The 6,684-nt window shown below is 28.7% G+C and overlaps 1 long non-coding RNA gene across 1 annotated transcript; it reads right to left on the reverse strand.

The window, feature by feature from the left end:
- Positions 1 to 5,938: 5,938 nt before the first annotated feature.
- On the reverse strand, positions 5,939 to 6,459 carry LOC142241718 (uncharacterized). Its single transcript, XR_012723777.1, has 2 exons — positions 6,195 to 6,459; positions 5,939 to 6,132 (listed from the first exon to the last, which is right to left on the reverse strand). It is a non-coding gene; the product is annotated as an uncharacterized LOC142241718 (long non-coding RNA).
- Positions 6,460 to 6,684: the final 225 nt, after the last annotated feature.

Consider the following 6,684-nt stretch of genomic DNA (forward strand, 5'->3'; position numbering starts at 1 on the left):
CCTGGCAAAACACCTTAATATTGTAGTTATTGAAAGTGGTTTGCTTTAGGAGTTATTTGTAAAATACACTGAAAAAACATTGACCTAATATGAAAGAATACGCAACCTAAATTTTAGACACGCAATTTAGACGATATTAAGGATAAATTTCTTTAAATTTTAATTAAAGGAAAATTCATACTCGTTGCTTAAGAAATTGCTTTCTTTAACCAGAGTCGTAAGTGAAGTAAGGCATTTTTTCTTTGAGGGAAAGAAAAACATTTTTGCACTGAAAAAATATATATACGTGATATTAATTTATAAAATATTAAAGAAAAATTCCTTTAAAATAATTAAATTTGAATTAAAATTAAAATTTTAAAGTTTATAATCTTTGCTTCAAAAAAATTTTTTTTTAATTAATTTAGGACACAAATTTTGGAAATATGCGTATCTTCATTAAAGTCGTATGTCTTTTAACTAAGGCAAATTGTCGTTAAAGTAAAGAAACACATTTTTGAATTTAAAGAAATCATCCTTAAATTAACTGAAATATTGAAGCTTTAGTTTTGAGATGAAAACGCTTCAAATATAGGCTTAGACTTATTTTGAGGATTTTTTGGAATTAAGAAAACGTTGTTAACTTTGAAGTATCCCTTATAATATGGATTTTTAAACTGACATTTGTTTGTACGCTTTATTACTATACCGTGAAAAGAGAATGAAAATTTGATAAATGTGTCCTAATTGTGATTTTATTGATCCTACACTGTTAGAAAAATATGTTTTTCATATGTTCCGATATAAACAAAATGTGTTTCGGGCACAATTTTAAAACACAATATATTTAAGTGCAAACATGTAATGTTCCTAAACTAACACTAAATGTTTGGGACATCTATGTTAAAATGTTAGAATATATTATGTTTGGGGCATGAATGTTTCATAAAAATCATATGTGTGAATGCAAACTTATATACAAATTTCGACTAAACATACATATGTTGTGATATTTTATTCAAAGCGACAGAGAGAGAGTATAGAGAAAGAAATAGAGATGGAAACCGTGAGAGTTGACGAAACATATCAACATAACACAGCGAAAGAATCAAAAGAGAACACTTTCTGTGAAACCGCTTTTATGTTGTTTCGGAAAACTGTTTTAACTGTTTTTGCCAAAAATTTGATATGCTTAAGTCTAAATATTATTTAATTTGAATAAAGAGAATAGACATTCGGAACCAGGAGAATATACATTTCTTGGTTCGTTAAAAGAAATCAGGGGTCTTCATAAAAATAATGAAAGGTCACTATACTCTTTTTAGAGTTGGGCCAGTAAAATGAAATAAGGAGGAAATAGTGAAAAATTACACAGTAAAATGTATAAAAACAAAGTTTAGTTCCTCTTTATTAATAAGTAGTCCACGAGGAGTTGAGTTAAAGGCATTTAAGAGCGATGGTGTTAAATGCTAGTAAAAAACTCTTCACGCCTAAATAAATTTATGTTTATATTATAAAATTATTTATGTATGTTTATACTCGACTCCACGTTCTTCTTTTGTTAGAGTTCTTGAATTCCTTCCAAATTTTAAAGTTTTGTACCAAAAACAGTTTTTTGTTACAAAATTGTTATTTTTGCAATAAAAAAATAATATTTTATCCAAAAATCAGTCAATGTCGTTTATATCAAGCACTGTTACTGACTATAAATCTTTAATAACCCACATTTCGAAGTTTCATTATAAAAATTTAATATAGTATAAATATAAATGTGTAAATTAAAAAAAAAAAGGTTCGGTCGGAGCAGGGATTGAACCCACAACCCTTTGCATGCAAGGCAGACATGCTAACCACTGCTCCACGTGGCAAACAAATGTATGTTTCTGTTAAATAATGTTATGTTTGCATGGGCTCGTGGGCGCTGCAAACTATGCTACATAAATGTAACTTATAACGATAATTATCTACTGGTGACTATACCAGCTACGTAGTCCAGTGGATAGTGTGTTGGCTTACAAACTGTATGGTCCTCGGTTCGATTCTCCGTGCAGGCGAAAGGTAAAATTTAAAAAATGTATAAAAGTGAATAATTTCCTCAATATTATTTGTATTACAGCAAAAGGTGCCAAGAACTAAAATATTTCGTGGAAGTGAAAATTATGTGAGGGAATGAGCACAATCTTCTTTGGGGAAAATTCTTCCAAGCATATAATATTTATGCGCTCAAAATGCTTCCAAACATATATATGTTCACATAAAACAAACATATTAATATTTCGGCAGAATCCAATAATATATGTGCTTCCTGCAAAATATGTTTGGAACATATGTTAAAGAAGCGATTTTTTTTGAGGGTGTAGATTTAAACCCGGATAGGTCGCTAAATATGTCTTTATTTTAAAGAAGCCGCATCTTGGGCTCGGAATCAATACCAAAATTCAGTAAACTTATTTTTGAGTGTGCTAAAACGCCCATGTGTTTGATGATATCCGTCAGTACAATTTCATAGAAAGATATTCCAGAAAAAATGTTCTTCTAGAGATAGAAGAACATTTCACAAGAAGTTTTTTTTTTTTTTTTTTTGAGATAACATATAAACATCGTTTTTTTTTTTGTTTTTGTTTTTAAAGATTTCTAGAGTTTTGTTTTACGCCGATTTTAAAACAAATTGAAATATTGCACTCAAAAAAAAGTGAACTCTCTATTTCACTGAAGCCAATTTAACTTTATTTTAGTTCATAGAATTATTATGTTTCGAGAAAGTTTCTTTTACTCTAATAATTTTTTGCGTACGTTAGTTAAATTAACGAAAAACGGGGAAAAAATTATACACAAATTAAGCAAAAAAGATTAACTAAATTCGTACTTCTCACAAAATAGTTCATTATATCTTTAAATTTGTAAATTTTACGAAAAATGCGTCCATCATGAACTTCGTATGTCACTAAAGACATTCTCGCATTTGTGAACTCTAATTTTTTCCTTCAAACTACAAAATTTTCTTTAACAAGTGAAAAAATTAATTATGTCTAATAAATTTTCTTGAATTTGTTGAAAAATATTTACTTATTTTTGTCATATCGGCGTGATGCTAGCGATTGTAATACTGTTTAGTTAAAATTTTCCAAAAATATTCAAAATTTTGTAAAATTAACAAAAAGTTTTCTTCCTGGTGGGTTCACTGTTTTTTCAGTGTAGCATAGTTCAAAATTTGTTCACATAGAAATGGAAAAAGAAAAATAAAGAAAACGTTGCGATTCTTAATTTTTTTTAAATAAAATTCTAAGTAGTGAAGTAGAATCACAATTGATACTTACATCCATGAATCATGCACTCAAAAAAAAGTTTACTTGGATCCACAGATTTTGATCTTCCCTTAAGGATTTTGGTATGGATTCCGAGCCAAAGATGCGGCTTCTTTAAAGTAAAGAAATTTGTTAGGGACCTATCTGGCTTTAAATCTAGGACCAAATTAAAATTAGGATACAGATCTCATTTATCAAATTTTCATTCTCTTTTCACGGTTTATTAATAAAGGTACTCACGGTCAAACAAATGCAACTTTAAAAATCCAAATTACAACGGATACTTCAAAGTAAAAAATGTTTTCTTAATATCAAAAAAACTTTAAGGCAAAGACGCTAAATCCTCAAAAAAATCGTAGCCTATAATTGAAGCGTTTTTATCTTAAATCTAAAGTTTCAATATTGCAGTTAATTTAAGGACAATTTCTCTAAATCAAAAATATGTTTCTTTACTTTAAGGAAAATTAGCCTTAGTTCAAAGACATGGGACTTTAACGGAGGGACGCAAATTTACAAAATGTGTGTCCTAAATTTAATGAAAAAAAAAATTGAAGCAAATATTATAAACTTTATTTTAATTAAAATTTCATTATTTTAAAGAAATTTGTCTTAATTATTTTGTAAATTTCGCATCCTAAAATTTTGGGTGCGTAATCTTTAATATCACGTAAATATTTTTTTCAATGTACACACATGAATGAAGAAATGGTTATTTAAATTACATCACTTTGCAGACAAACCAAAATTTTGGCTGAATTAATGTTAGCTAGACTATAGCATAATTAAAATAAAACAAGCTTATGTACCATCCACACTGAAAAAAAAGCATACTCGGTTCCAAAGATTGTGTCTTTACTTTAAAAAATTTGGTATTGATTCCGAGCCAAAGAAGCGGAGAATACAAGTAAGGATACTTTTAAGACACAATTCTCTTTTAAATTTAGGTTTTGTGTACTTGCTTCTAGGAAGCAAATTTTAATTTTTCGCTTTCTCAGCTGTTTTTCTTCATATGCTATCAAATTCCTTTAAAAACGAGTTAACGGCAACTTTATTTTCCAAATTAGGACTCGACTTCCAGTAGAAATTATGGTATGTTTGAAGTAAAAAACTTCTTTAAAATAAAGTTTTGAAAAACATGTCCTATATTTGAACGATTTTTTGCTTTGTAGTCAAGATGCAAAAAGACAACAAATTTAAAGACAATTTCATTAAATTTAAAGAATTTTTCTGAATTATTAAAGTCAAGTTGACCTTAGCCTATACATTTTTTCTTTCATGTTAAGATACCCATTTTTAAGTCAAATCACTTATTTATAAGGACAATACGACTTCATTGAAAAGTTTATCGATTTTGGACTAGGAAAATAACTTTATTTTAGAGAAATGCGTCTTCTATGCTAAGCAAAATTTGTATTCGTATTTTGAAGACATGAAATCTTTGACCTCACGACAATATTTTTTTCAGTGCACCATGGATTGCGTAGAAACTTCTACTGAAGACTCTCATCCACAATCGAATTATTTGGATTGCGGTAACACTTGCCTATGGTATATATTAAACTAAAAAAGGCCGATTAAATACGTATATAATTAAGTTTGACAAAATTTTCTATAAATAGAAATAAAATTTTGACAAAAAATTCTATAGAAATAAAATTTTGGCAAAATTTTCTATAGAAATAAAATTTTGACAAAATCTTCTATAGAAATAACATTTTGACAAAATTTTCTATAGAAATAAAATTTTGGTACATTATTTTTGGCTCGAGTGGCAACCATGATTATGAACCGATATGGACCAATTTTTGTGTGATTGGGGATCGGCTATATGGTTATTAGCGGCCATATATTAACACCACGTTGCAAATTTCAACCGAATCGGATGAATTTTGCTCCTCCAAGAGGCTCCGTAGATCAAATCTATGGAACGGTTTATATGGGGGCTATATATAATTATGGACCGATATTGACCAATTTTGCATGGTTGTTAGAGACCATATAACACCATGTACCAAATTTCAACCGAATGGGATGAATTTTGCTCCTCCAAAAGGTTCCGGAGGTCAAATCTGGTGGTCGGTTTATATGGGGGCTATATATAATTATGAACCGATATGGATCAATTATTGCGTGTTTGTTAGAGATCACATTCTAACACAACGTTCTAAATTTCAACCGGATCGGATGAATTTTGCTCTTCCAAGAGGCTCCGGAGAACAAATCTGGGGATCCGTTTATATGCGGGCTCTATATAATTATGGACCGATATGGACCAATTTTTGCATGCACCCAGAAAAAAGTGACCCCTTCTTTAAGTTAAAATGAACTCATTGTGAAGAAAGTTGAACTTCGTATAGCGCCAAAGACATTTTTATTTGTTTGAACGATGTGATTTTCGTTGAAATTAGGTAGAATGCATTCCATATATTAGTTAATATTTTCCTATATTTATGTACCACTATACTACAGAATGAAAAAATTTAACTGATTTGAATTCATATATGGAATGATTTTATTGATATTTTTTCATTCATTTGGACAAATCTTACATATTTGTGGTAAAACTTTTACTTCATAATTAGAACTGCTTACCTTCGTTTTTAAATACAATTTTAATTTTTAAATAAGCAATTTTATCTTCAATAAAAGACATATTTTATTAATTATTGAATATATTTATTAAGAATCAACAGCATCGACTGTCCTTGAAATATTAGTTTATTATTCCACTATTTCCAATTTCCATGTGATATTATCAACTTAAAACGCACGTTTTCTTCTTCTTGTACTTTTCACTTTTAATAAGTTGCTGCCTCATGATTTTGTCCTCCTTTTACAATTTCAATACCTAAAAATATAAAAAATCATAAACCATTTTTGTTACAAAATGTTAGCGTCACTGAATATTACCTGATAATTGAAGATTCCAAAATGACAAATGAAAGGGTTGTTATTTTGTTGGTATTTTCTTTCTTTATACAGCATCACGAACATTCATAGATTTATTTTCAAAAAACGAACATTTTTCTCACTAATTTAAATTAACAAATATTTTATATATTTTATTTGTTATTTATTATATTATTTTACCATATTATTTTTTAACAATCTCTCCGTATACCACAACAACGCGATTTCAACTAAAAAAACATTCCACGCGCAAACATATCGATTACACCCACGCGCAAACACATCGATTACGATGACAGGTATCGATTACAGGTAGATAATAGAAATATAGGAAAATTTCCTATATTCTAACTAGTGTGTTTTCTTAAGTTTTGAAAGGATTCCATACTTCTTAGTACGTATGAACTAAAATATTTTTCTATGCCAAGTGTTGTGCGTATGTATGAAAAACTTTCTATTATAAAGGAAGTCGCAATTATCATTTTATAAG

The sequence above is a fragment of the Haematobia irritans genome, chromosome 5 (genome assembly GCF_050003625.1).
Source record: "Haematobia irritans isolate KBUSLIRL chromosome 5, ASM5000362v1, whole genome shotgun sequence".
Classification (NCBI taxonomy): domain Eukaryota; kingdom Metazoa; phylum Arthropoda; class Insecta; order Diptera; family Muscidae; genus Haematobia; species Haematobia irritans.